Source organism: Perognathus longimembris, chromosome 8 (genome assembly GCF_023159225.1).
Source record: "Perognathus longimembris pacificus isolate PPM17 chromosome 8, ASM2315922v1, whole genome shotgun sequence".
NCBI classification, from domain to species: Eukaryota; Metazoa; Chordata; class Mammalia; order Rodentia; family Heteromyidae; genus Perognathus; species Perognathus longimembris.
In genome coordinates, this window is record NC_063168.1 from 3,771,988 (window position 1) to 3,785,843 (window position 13,856).

The 13,856-nt window shown below is 38.6% G+C and overlaps 1 protein-coding gene and 1 non-coding gene across 2 annotated transcripts in view; one reads left to right on the forward strand and one right to left on the reverse strand.

The window, feature by feature from the left end:
• Eif5b (eukaryotic translation initiation factor 5B) overlaps positions 1 to 13,856 on the forward strand; it is a 63,428-nt gene that overhangs the window by 538 nt on the left and 49,034 nt on the right. The window lies entirely within an intron of this gene.
• On the reverse strand, positions 13,542 to 13,644 carry LOC125357001. Its single transcript, XR_007212034.1, has one exon. It is a non-coding gene; the product is annotated as a U6 spliceosomal RNA (small nuclear RNA).

A 13,856-nucleotide genomic window follows, 5' to 3' on the forward strand; every position in this document is an offset into this window, starting at 1 on the left:
CACCCCCGGCCCCGGGGCGGCCCGGCCTCCCGACCTCGGCTGGGGTGGGGTGGGGTGGGGGGTGTTGTACTCGGCGAGGGTCGGGCAGAGTTCCGCCGCGTGTGTCTCTGTACCCCGCGGAGGTCTGGGGACTGGGGGTGGGGGGCGGGGATCCGAAGCTGACGTGCTTGCCGTCGGGTTTTTTCTTTCCCCTTTTGAACTCCTGGAGCGGGCTCCGGAGGTGCTGAGTTCGGAAGAGTTTTGGGGGCTCACTCCCCGTCGGATCTGGGGGTGGGGTGGGGTGGGGCGCACTCCTCGGAGTGTGTGTGGTGGGTAGGTAGGTAGGGGGTGAGCGTCCGGGCTCCACGCTGGCCGCGCTTCCCCTTCTTCCGGCGCTTCTGGTCATCCCCCTGCTCGCGAGCACCTCCCCGGAGGAGAGGGGAAGGCGAAACCAGACTGCCCTGCCCGGGGTCGCCGCTTCCCGCACCCCTTCGAAGCCCTCCCCACCCCAGCCCACCCCCAGGGGTGGCCGGGGAGCCATCCCCCAGCCCAGCCCGAGGTTTCTGGAGCGTTCCTGGGTGTCACATTCGATCGCACTCTTCGAGGGCTCTTGGTGAAAGAGTTTCCTTCCCGGGAACAAGTGACCATCTGTTACTTTATAAACTGTGCGCCACTCACCAGACTTAGTTTAAACGGCGAGAGGAGGGAGTGTAAGGTAAATTCGAAAAGCAAAGCCAGTCTGTGGGGAGAACACCACCACCACCACACACACACACAAAAAAAAGAGTAGGTGGTTGTGAAGTTAAAAGAAGATTGTCGGTTGGAATCCTGGATTGTGTACTAACCTAGAACTTGCTTAGCAGGTGAGTGGAAGGAAAAAAGCCACAGACTCTTGCATTTCGCTTTCAGGTTTAGCCCTTTAGGGGGACGCTGACTAGTTTGGAGAAGAGAATTTGTTAAGTCAGAAAAATGGGGGCGGTGGAAGCAGAAATTGGGTCGTTTCATGAAACCTTACATTTATGTATGTTTGACAGACAAGTTTTTTGATACATAGGTGGTATTTGTTTCCTTGCCGAGAACCATTTTCAGCTGTGTATAAAATGTAGAGAAATGAGTATAATAAAGCCGCCTCTATCATTTGCCTGTCTTCAGCATTATTAGCACACGACCAGCCTTAATTATCCTCTTGTTGGATGTTCGAAAGTCTGAAGCCACTCTCAGAGGTCTTTTTGCCTGCAAATCCATCAGGAATAACTGATAAATCAATAGTAAGGGCAGCTGGGCATTGGTTGCTGGTGCCTGTGATGCTAGCTACTCAGGCTGAGATTTGAGGATCACGGATGGAAGCCGGGGCAGGAAAGGCTGTGATCTTATGTCCAGCTAATCACCTAAAGCTCAGAAGTAGAGCTGTGTTTCAGAGTGGTAGAATGCTAGCTTTGAGCATAGAATGCTCAGGAACAGCACCCAGACCCTGAGTTCAAGCCCCATGACCAACAAAAAAAGAGGGGGGAGGGGGAAATAATGCACAAGCCCACCACAGAAACAAGGGTACAATCAAAATGCCACCATCAAGCCTAACGAATAGTAACTGGTTTATAAATATCCAGTATACAGTCAGCGTCTTAATTTTCCCGATTGTCTTTTTTTTTTTTCTTCAATTCATTTGTTTGGTTCAGGATTACACTAGTTTTAAGAATACGTATTTACCTTATTCTACTTTCAGTTTTTACTTTCCATGCTCTTTCACAGTGGAAAAAAGCTATTTTGAGAGGAGACATTTCTTTTATAGTTTTAGTGAAAAGTAACTTTCTCTTAAGAGTCATAAAAAGTTTTCATGGATCGTGTAAAGTTGAGAATACTAGAACTTGTTAAGTGATTGGTTTGGTATTGTAGATGTCACTTCCCCCACTAACCTATATATTCTTTGGTTGTTGTTTTGTTTTTGGCTCATTTTGAAGGGAAAGTGCAGCAGTGTCGTTTGAAAATACTTATTTTCTCATATACCAGTATAAAGTGCGTGTTACTGTTTTGTAGACTACTGTGCTTAAGTGCCTTTAAAATTGTACCAAGAACCAGAATTGCTTGGTGTTTTTTTGTTTTTCTTTTTTTACTTTGGTGTTCTACACAAGATGTTGAAAGGTGGGAAAGTTAGTTTGCTTTTTTCCCTTTGTCATTTACGTATTACTTCAAGGATATTTTGAATCATTTTTGAAAAGACAAGAATGCCTACTGGGAATAACGTCTGGAAGCACAAAGTTCCCTTATTATTTATGTAACATAATACAAATATGGTCATCCTTTTTTTTTTTTTTTTTTAAGATTCCCCAGTTTAAGGATTTTACTGTCATCCCCACTCCCAGGCTATTCTCAGTCAACCATGTTTCTGGCCAGGTGGAACTGGCTGAGAAATAAGCAGCTGCTTATTATCAAGATAAGGAAGTTACGGATGGAACCATGTTTTCAATTCTTGGAAGAAGTATAAATACTTGCCCCTCTTTTTCTTTTCTTTTCTTTTTTTTTTCTCCTTCTTTAGCTATGGACCCAGTACTAGGCTTCATACTCCTGCTTGCTTTTCTTTTGCTTACTGCTGAAGCTTTACCACTGGAGCTGCACCTCCACTTCTGGCTTTTTTCCTAGTTAATTGGAGATAAGTGTCTCTTGTATTTGTTTGGCTAGCTGAGAACCTGAATCCTCTGATCTTAGCCTCCTAAATAGCTAGGATTATAGATGCGGTCATCAAGTACCCTGCCGCTTCACTATGCTTATTCCTTATGTATTGTCCTTATTTTACATTCTTAAGCTACCTGACATGGATTTCTAATTAGAGTTTACACATCTAATTTTATCTGTCTAGCATGTGCTTGTTTTACTAGTGACTAAGATGCAAAAATGTTGCCTGTTATTTTTGAATTTTAGATTTTTAATGATCAAGTTCAAGAATTTGACCCCAGTTTGTGTAATTCTGAAAATAAGATTTCCCATGGGGTATTACACAAATTTTCTTTTTTGGTCTTTTTTTTTTTTTCAGTTGACTGAGGAAACTTGATAGGTAGGACAAAGGACAGGGTTCAGTATACACAGATAGAACAAAAGATAGGGAAGGATTTCCATTTATCCTGTAACCTTCTCAGTCATCAGTTTGCATGATGAGCCCTTACTGGATTTTGTGTGCTGAGTAATGTCCTATTGTTACTGTTTACACTTGTTATTAGTCATCAATTTAAAAAAAATATTTAAAGCAGATAAGTAATGTGATAGATTTTTTGGATTAGGAGGAATCTAATGAGTTACTTTGATGAAATCAACCTCCCTAGCCCAAACCTCAGGCTCTGAAGGAAAGAAGGTAACTTTTTCCACTTAGCCCTCAACCAGCTATCATTGAGGTGAAGATGTCCTTCAGAACTACAGGATTCATACTCTGTATGTATGCCTTCAGTGTCGATTATTTGTTGCTAGTGTTCTCTTCTCTCTATCAGTAGTTAGCTACTACAGTGACCCCAGTGTTCTTTGCTTTTAACTACAGATGATACCATTATTACTGACAAACTCCTTTTGTGGGGACTCTGACTGAAGTAACAGTCTAGCCCTTAAATGACTTAGTGTCAGACATTCGTCTTAGTAGATCATATGTGATAAAGATAGCCAGGTCTTTCTGATAGAAAGCATGAGGAATTAGTTCCATAAGAATCTTGACTATAGTAGGCTCTACAAAAATTGCCATAAAGGCAACAATTCACATTGAAAATACATGTTGAATGTCTTAATTGGAAAAATCTGAAACCCCTAAATGCTCTAAAGTCCAAAACTCTTAAGTACCAACATGGTGCCACACCTAATCTCATATGAGGGGTCATAGTGAAAACTCGGGTACTCCAAAAATAATGTATAAAACTACTTCAATGTTGGCTGGGAATGTGGCTTCGTTGTAGAGTGCTTGCCTAGCATGCATGAAGCCACCCTGGGTTCAATTCCCCAACACCACATAAACAGAAAAAGTCAGAAGTGGTCAGCCTTGAGCAAAAAGGAAGCCAGGGACAGTGCTCAGGCCCTAAGTTCAAGCCCCCGGACTGGCAAAAAAACAAAACTTCAATTCTCTGTGTGTAAGATATGTGTAACACATAAGTGAATCTTGTGTTTAGGTTGAGTTCTATCAGATACCTTGTTGTGTATATGGCAAATGTTTCAAAATCTGAAATAAAAAACACCTCTTCTAAGCATTTATTTATTTATTTATTCATTCATTCATTTATTTATTTATTTTTGGCCAGTCCTGGGGCTTGGACTCAGGGCCTGAGCACTGTCCCTGGCTTCTTTTTGCTCAAGGCTAGCACTCTGCCACTTGAGCCACAGCGCCACTTCTGGCCATTTTCTGTATATGTGGTGCTGGGGAATCGAACCCAGGGCCTCATGTATATGAAGCAGGCACTCTTGCCACTAGGCCATATCCCCAGCCCCTCTTCTAAGCATTTATGATAAGGGAGACTCAGCCTGTAGTTCACTTAGTCTAGGTTTAACAAAAGAATTACATTTTTACTTGCACATATTTGAATAACTTAAAAACCACATATTTACGTAAATTAGATTTTTTTTTAATGCGCAATTTGAAAGTTCTCATGGCTTAGGTTGTTCCTATATCAACGCTTTATGGGCTTCATGGGAAGTAGTCTTAGTTCCTGGTATACATAAATAAAAAAGTAGACTCGTGGTAGTAGCTTTAGTCTTTGAGCTAATTTAAGAATTACTGGTTTACAGATTTTAAAACTTGCTTGAAAATTGCTTAAAGGCAACAAAAGGCATCTGTATCTGTGGCCTTTTTTTTTTTTTCTCCATATCAGGTTTGGTATTTGTTAGGCTGCCTTCAGTCCTTCTCGCTCTGGTTATTTTTGGCAGTACTGAGGTTTGAACTGGACCTCACATTTGATAGGCAGGTGCTCTTACTGCTGAGTTATACCTCCAGCCCTGCTCTGAGCAATACAGTCTTTGTTTTCTTGTGGCTCTTGTAATCCATTTTGGGCAACAATCTGGCCCTTGAATCTTCTCCATACCCTGTTGTAAATATGTCTCCTCCCCCACCTTTCCCAGTTTCCACCAGTTATGCTTAATCTTGACATATTGGCCTGAGTGGTGGCAGATGAACTTCTTGGTCCTCTTTTTGATGATGTTGGGCTTTACTAAAGGTCTGGGATCGGCCATGATGCCAACTAAGAGATGGTGGCCATACCTATAGGCAGCAGTGAGGATGAGGAGTCACATTTAACATCTTTATGGTAATAAATCACCCAAATTAAGCCAGGCACAGTACCTCATACCTGTAGTCCCACCTGCTTGGGAGGCAAAAGTAGGGAGAATGTGTTTTGAGGCCAGCCAAGGCATGGCAGAAGAGTTTGTGTTCAGAGGTCGGGAACATCTAGGGCAAGGGTCTTCCAAGCCAAACAAACCATTTGGTATATGATCCATGTATGATTCAGCATTAGCTGCGGCTGCCTGAGGGCGTTCACCTATGTTGATAATTTCATATGGCCTGAAAATGGTGGTATAAATATCCAAATGGTGTTTCGCAAAAAAGGTTCCCAATTCCCAGAAAATGAACTGAGAAGAGGAAGACTTAGGGGGTATAGCTAAAGTGGTAAAATCCTTTCCTAGCATGTGAGGCTCAGTTTCTAGAACTAGAAAACAAGTGTTTCGTTTGCTGCTACTGTAATTAATTTTCTTTTTGTATATAGTAAAACCTTTTTTCAAAATAGCTATCTGTGTTTGACCAACTTACTGAACTTTTAGTAAAAGTAATTAAAGAGTTAAATTATGACTTAGCTCATTAGTTTGTGATAATATATAGTAATGAGGCAAACAGAGAAAATTAAGAACATGAAGGTGCAATTCAGTGTTGTATTTATAAACAACCTATTTACTGTCCTTCCTAACTTATGACTTGTGACAGATTCTGTTGAGAAATTGTAGTACAAAATACAAAAAATAAATACTAGACTGTATGAGTTGAAATATAACCAGTACATTATTTGCTTTAGGAGTGACCACAATATTTGTATAATTTTAATAATGAACCTAGTAACTGTAGAACCAGTTCTGAAAGGGGAAAAGTAGATATAAGAACCAAACTGAGTTTATTGTAATATATTTGGAACTTAGAAACTTTTAGGTATTAAGCTAAGACTCTACCGCTTGTTTTGTGTATGTGTGGATGTATTTGTGCTTGTGTGTCAGTACTGCTACTGGGGCTTGAACTTAGGGCTTTGTGCTCTCAATTGCCATCTTTTTTTTTTAACATTTTTTAAATTAATGTATTACTTGTACAGGGTGGAGGGTTCATTGTAACATTTCTATGCACATATACAATATGCCCTGATCAAATTCACTGTTTCCCTCTCTATCTCATCCACTCTCCAGGTGTCCTTTTTTTTACTAATTAAATTTTATTGACAAGCTGTTGTGCAAAAGGGGTACAGTTACATAAGGTAGTGAGTACATTTCTTGTGATATCTTACACCCTTATTTTTCTTTTCCCTTCCCTAGATCAGGTAGGCATATATACAATATCCAGTGTACCAAAATCATACACAGTAACCACATAGGGTATGCCAAAGGAAATTCACCTAGAACTTTAAGTAACATCAACAATAGAATCCTCCTGTGTCCTTCTCTTGGAGTTGTTTTTGTTTATCCTCGTCTTATATGATCATGTGTACATAGCTGTTGAGCTATTGTGATCCACTGATAGGTCTATTCTAGACCTTTTTATGTTTAGTAGTTGTTTGGTTTTAGGTACATAAGTAAGGTCACTGACCTGTGGAAATACCATTTGACAAGAAGATTTTTGTTTTGCAGACCTGGTCTCTACTGTCCCCCCCCCCCCCATCTTAATAGTCATATATCAAGGAGACCATGCTCCTTTGTTCTCTGTGTTCTAGGCTTATCTCGCTCAACATTATTTGTTCAAGTTCTGACCATTTCCCTGCAAATACCAATATTTTATTTTATTTCTAATCGCTATGTAGTATTCCATTGTGTATAGGTACCACATTTTTAATCTATTCATCTGCTTTTTTTTTTATTGTCAGGATGATGTATAGAGGTGTTACAGTTACCTGCTTAAGGTAGTGAATACATGTACATTTCTTGTCCTACCCATTATCCCCTTCCCCATTTTTCTCCCTCCTTCTCCCCCTCCAGCCCCTCACCCCACCCCTCCTTGCTCTCTTAATTATTTTTCAAAAACCAAAATATAAAATAAAATAAACAGAAATCTTATCCTTAATGTACATTGTCACTCTAGTCTACAATGCTTATGTCTTCTATGATTAGTAACTATAAAACAATTCCTTCCAGATCAGGTGATACATACATATACATCTCATTTCTTTTGCTACGTATAATCTGTTCCTTCTTTTTCTCTAATTTTCCCCCTCCCTGCTGCCCTTTTGTTGCTCAATATATTCTCAGTGCCCGTTGCAGCTGTTGGGCCCTTTCTACTGTTTTACTCATGGATGGAGCTCTTAACATTTGAGCCACACCTCTATTCTAGCTTTATTTTAATTTTTTTTTGCTGGTTAATTGGAGATGGGGTCTCATGGACTTTTCTGCGCGGGGTGGGTTGGAACCTTAATACTCAGATTCCAGTCTCCTAAGTAGCTAGGATTACAGGTGTGAGCTACCAGTGCCAAAGTACCTATGGGTTTTTTTTTTTTCTTTTCAAAATACTGTCTGTAGTTACTGATTTAAGCAGTTCCCATATCGCAAAATACAGACTTTTCAAAGACATTATCTACAAAATATCTTCACTGGTGAAATAACTAGTTTTAAGATACTTTATTTTTTTTTCTTATATAGCAGTGGGGAGATTTCATTGTTACATGTCTATACTGTTACTTAACCAGTCTTACCTCTATATCACACTCCCTACCCTCCTCCCCCTAAAATATAGCATCCCTAATAGATTTCCTTCCTTCCTTCCTTCCTTCCTTCCTTCCTTCCTTCCTTCCTTCCTAGCCCGGGGCTTGAACTCAGGGCTTGAGGACTGTCCCTGGTTTCTTTTTGCTCAAGGCTAGCACTCTGCCACTTGAGCCACAGTGCCACTTCTGGGCGTTTTCTGTATATGTGGGGCTGGGAATTGAACCCAGGGCTTCATGTATATGAGTCAAGCACTTTTTGCCACTAGGCCATATTCCCAGCCCTCTTCTTTCATTTTTTACAGTTGCAAATAATCTAGTAGGAATAACTGTTACAGACTGTTTAGAGTTTAAAGGGGGAGTGCCAAAATTTCTTTAAAATGTTTCTCTGTTAACCTTAATTGAATGACCACCTCTCTGTTTAAAGTGAAAGCAGTGATGATGTAGTGTTGTGTTCCATCTGTTTTTTTTTTTAACCTGGAAATAAAACTTCATGTATGTATATATGTATGTATGTGTGTATGTATGTGCATATATATGAGAATCCCTTCTTTTCACTCAAGTGACAATTTTTAGAATCATTGATTTCAAATCTTCCTTTGATGATAAAAATATCTCTGCTATTGTTCGTATAAATTACTTGTTTTTTTAAATGAAATTTTATCAAAGCCAGTAACTTTGTGCAGCTCTCTGAATAATGTAATTACTTTTTTAAACTTAATTACATTTTAAGTCATTAGGTTTCCAGTACTGAGCTCTGGTGAAGCTAATGGATGTAATGGATGATATGATAATGAAATTTTTTCTAGGTTTAGAGTTACGTGATTGAAGTAATATTTCCATTGCATGAATAAACTATTCATTCATCACTTGAACACTAGGATTGTCGACACATCTAGCTATAATGAATAACATTACTGTAAAAACTTCACCGTTGAAGTTTTTGTGTGGACAAATACTTTCCATTCCATTATATACACTTAGATGCCTTGGAGTCAAGTTTCTTTATCATAGGATAACTCTATATAACTTTTTCAGAAACTGTCAAGCAATTTAGCTTTTTTCAGGAACTGCCAAAACAACTTCTCCTTATTCAGCCAACAATGTATAGAGTTCCTATTTTCTCCATAGCCTCACCAACTCTTGCTGACTGCTTCACTAGAGCTAGCCTAAAGGATGTGGTGTGTCCTAATTTTGCATTTGTGATAGCTTAAGATATTGAGTATCTAATCTTGGTTTACTGACCATTTCTATATCTTGTTTGAATAGTAAAGCCCTTTAAAAAAGTTATTCTTTCTTATTGAAGAACATGAGATCTTTATATGTTGTGGACACAGATTCCTTATGTGTGTAACTACTAAGTATTTTCTGTGCCCATTCTTAATTCTATTCTCACTTTCTTAACCCTTTTTACTCTGCCTCTGCTAAGAAGGACTGTAGGCGTGAGCCACTAATAAATATCCTGTTTCTTTAAAATTTTCTTAATGGTATCCTTTGTACACAGAAGTTTTGATGAGGTCCTTTACATTTTTCCTTTGGTTGTTTTTCTTTTGGTGTCCTAAGAAGCCATGACCATAACCAAGACGATGAAGATTTACCTATGTTTTCTTTTAGTAAGTGTATGCTTTTACCTTTTAAATTTAGGACCTTGTAATAATTTTTACTTCTTGTATGACATGTAGGGGTCCAACTTCATTCTTTGCATGTGAATTTTCATTTGTCCCAGTACTATTTGTTAGCATATTTATTCTCGGTTGTCTTGGTGCCTTACTGAAAATCGTTGAGCATTTGTGTCATGAGTTTACTTTTGGACTCCTAATTCTATATCGTTGATCTATAAGTCTGTGCTTAAGGCAGCACCACACTTTCTTGATAACCATAGCTTGGTATTTAGTTCTGAAATTTGGAGTTCTACTTTGTTCTCCTTGTTCTACGTTGTTTTGGATGTCATAGCAGCTTCATAATTTCAACAAAACAAAAACCTGAGATTGTATTGGCATTTGTTGACTACATGGGAACATTGCAAATATTATGCCTTCTCATCTTATGAACATTGAATTCTTTGGTTACTTCCTCCCTTTTCTTTTTCACTCTTTCTGTCCTTCCTTCCTTAGGTATCTTTGGCAGTTTTCAGGTTATAAGAATTTCTATTCTTTTAATTATTCATAAATGCCTTTTCAATGCTGTTTTACTTGGAATTTTTTCTTAATTCCTTGCTAGTGTATAGTAACATGATTGATTTTTGTGTATTGATCATGTATTCTGCAGTTTTATTGAACTCATGAACACAATGGATTTTTGTGTTTATGGATTGTTTAGGATTTCCCATATGCATGGGTTAGTTTTCTTCCTTTATCATTCTAGGTGCTTTTTCTTTCTCTTGACTAATGCTTTCATTGAAGCCATCGGTAGTATAGTGTTGAAGTGAGAATGGCCATCTTTTATTTCTGGTCTTTGGAGGGAAAGCTTTTATGTTTTTACTAGTAAATTGACTCTGTTTATGGGCGTACTTAATCACTTGAAGAGTTTTCCTGTATTCCTAGTTCAGTGTATGTTTTACCATGAAAGGATGTTAGATTTCATTAAATGCTATTTCTTCATTTATATGATTATTATGGTTTTTGTCTTTTATCCCATGTATGTGGTGGATCATATGGACTGAGTTTTGTATGCTGAATCAACCTTGCAATGTTGGGAAAGATCCCACTTGCTCATTGCCCGTAGGATTTGATTTGGTGGTATTTTATTGAGAATTTCATCTTTTTAACTTTTGACCTTTATATAGTGGCATAAGTTTGTTTTGGTACATATGGAGGTGAACTTTAAAAAAGTGTAACTTGAAAATATGTATTTTTGATTTGAGAATTTAAAGTCACTAAATGTTTCTTATATTACGATTGTTTGTATTATGATTAATGATGATATGTTATCATGTAACTGCACTTTGGTCAACAGTGGTCCTTTAAGAATATAATATAGAGGTGGGTGACAGTGGCTCATGCCTATAATCCTAGCTCCTCAGGAAGCTCAGATCTAAGAATCGTTGGAAGTCAGCCTGGGCAGGAAAATTCGTGATACTTTTTATCTCCAGTTAACCACAAAAACGCCAGAAGTGGAGCTATGGCTCAAGTGGTAGAGTGCTAGCCTTGAGCGAAAAAAGCTCAGGGATAGCGCGCAGACACAGAGTTCAAGCCTCAGGAATAGCAACCCCCGTTAACTAACTAAATAAAATGGAGCTAAAATTTTCTTATCATCTCCAAGTGTTGTAGCCTTCATTACATCATGGTGGAATGCTTTATGCTTGTGATGATGCTTAGTTACGCAGATCCGTGATGCTGGTCTTTAAAGACACAGCATGTATAATTATGTGTTACTACACATAATACCGGATAATAAATGGCTATGTTAATGGTTTGTGTATTTACCATACTATTTTTATATGACTATAGAATGTACTCCTTCCACTTACAAAAAGTTTTGCAATATGCTGCATTACACTGGCTTCATCGTCCCACAGGCACTTATTACATCTCTTGATTAAATCATTTTTCTGTTGTGCTTAAGTTAATCTTGTATTGCTTTGTTAATGGTGACCTCTGGAGCTGTAGGCTATTCCATATTTATTAATGTGTGATCTATATGTCTAGACAACCAAAATCATATATTTATATACAGTATAGACTAGGTTTATAGAAAGGCCATACCACTTATGTTTGTGTAAATACCACTCAATGTTTAACCAACTAGACTAATGGTACACTTCTCAAGCTATATCCTTACCATTACGCAACATAGGACTATATTTGAACTTATTCTTGCCCACTGTTTTTTATTTTTATTTAATCTGTGCTACTTCCACGATGCTTTTCTTTCTCTTGACTTTAAGATTGTTTGTTCTTGGGCTGGGAGTATGGCCTAGTGGCAAGAGTGCTTGCCTCCTACACATGAAGCTCTCAGTTCGATTCCCCAGCACCACATATATGGAAAACGGCCAGCGGGGGCGCTGTGGCTCAAGTGGCAGAGTGCTAGCCTTGAGCAAAAAGAGGTCAGGGACAGTGCTCAGGCCCTGAGTCCAAGGCCCAGGACTGGCCAAAAAAAAAAAAAAAAAAAAAAAGATTGTTTGTTCTTCCACTGACTGGGCTAGTTTTTTGTTTGTTTTGGTGTTGGTCCTGGGGCTTGAACTTAGGTGATGGAGGCTTGCTCAGGGCTGATACTCTTACTGTTTGATCCACACCTTCGTTTCCCATTTTTTGCTGGTTAATTGGCTATAAAAGTCTCAGCTTTTTCTGTCTCTGTTGGCTTCAAACCAAGATCCTCAGGTTTCAGCTTCCTAGGTCACTAGGATTAAAGGTGTGAGCTACCAGTGCAGTTGGGTTAGTATTTTATATGAATTATTTCTTTTAACCTTGTATATAGGGAACAAATGTTCAATGTCCGATAAGACAGTAGGACTCTTGTCTAGAATTTTGTCTATATTTTATAATCGCCTGCTTTTAATCAATGACCTTTTAAATAAAGGTTAATTAAGATTGGATGTTCCCTTTTTAAAAGAATGACTGAACTTAGAAAAAATAGATATACTTGATAAATTTTCTCTTAATCTCTTAGGACTTTAATTTGCTTTCAGCAAAATAAAGTGATTTCCTCTTTTAGACCTTTTTCTAACCAGCCAACTGGTCTTCAAGAATGAAATGCTTGGGAGGGGGGAGGGGGAAATGAGGAAGGAGGTAACACTTGTACAAGAAATGTACCCACTGCCTTACGTATGAAACTGTAGCTCCTCTGTAAATCACTTTGACAATAAATAAGTAATTATTCAGAAAAAAAGAACGAAATGCTTAGAAATTCACTATCAGGTTCTAGGAATTATAAATCGAAAGTGGTAGTAGCTGAGTGTTAATGGCTGAAGTCTCTACAGTAAACCTAGCTACTTGGAAAACAGAGATGGGGAGTTGGAGTTACAGGCCTGCCTGGGAAATAAAAGTTATCAAGATTCCATTACAACTAATAGCTGGGTGTGGTGCTGTGTGCCATTTAGCTGCAAGGGAAGCACAGTAGCTGAGTTCTGTATGTGTGACTGTCATCTCAAGTGAACATCAAAAGTAGGGGGATTTCTGGCCCAGAATAAAGTAAAACCCTTCACCTTGAAAGTAACTAAATAGCCATGTACTGATGGACACACACCTGTAGTCGTAGTTACTCGGGAGACTGACCTGGAAGATGGTAGTTTGAAGTCCAGCTGGGCAGAAAACCATTCGACTCCTTCAGTAATGAAGTGATAGCCTGCCAGCAGCAGGCAAAGCCTAGGAGCATGAGGCCCTGAGTTCAAACCCAATAGTGGTAAAACAAAGCAAGAAAAGAAAATAACCAAGGCTAAAAGGGACTGGAGGCATAGGTGAAGTGGAAGAACCTTACAGGTAACTCTTAATTATCTGTACTGGAGGGGGAAAAAAAGACGTAGTAGGTAACTAATCAGACAAAAATTTTTTTTTCATATTTGTCCTTCTCTGTTTTGCAGATAGAACCCTAACACCCATCAAAGTAGTGAGAATAATAGTATAATGAACTTCCATACACTTACCACTTAGTTTAATCATTATTAGCCAAATACCTCATTTTTGCAATTTCATCTTAGAGATATATTTTCTCTTTTATTTATTTAATATGAAATGCTTCACGAATTTGTGTGCCATCTTTGTGCCAGTGCCATGCTAATCTTCTCTGTGTTGTTCCAATTTTAAAGCTGTCAAAGTGAACACAATATTTTCTCTTTATATAAGTGGTTTTGTGTGTGTGTGTATGTGCGTGTGTGTGTAGTTACTATGATTTTATACCATTTAATAAAATTAACACAAATATCTAAATCCCTAATATCCTGTCCTTGGTTTAAATTTTCACTTCACTTCCAAAATAGCTTTTCACAGTCATCCATTCAAACCAGAGATAGACTAGATTCACATTACATCCATCCCT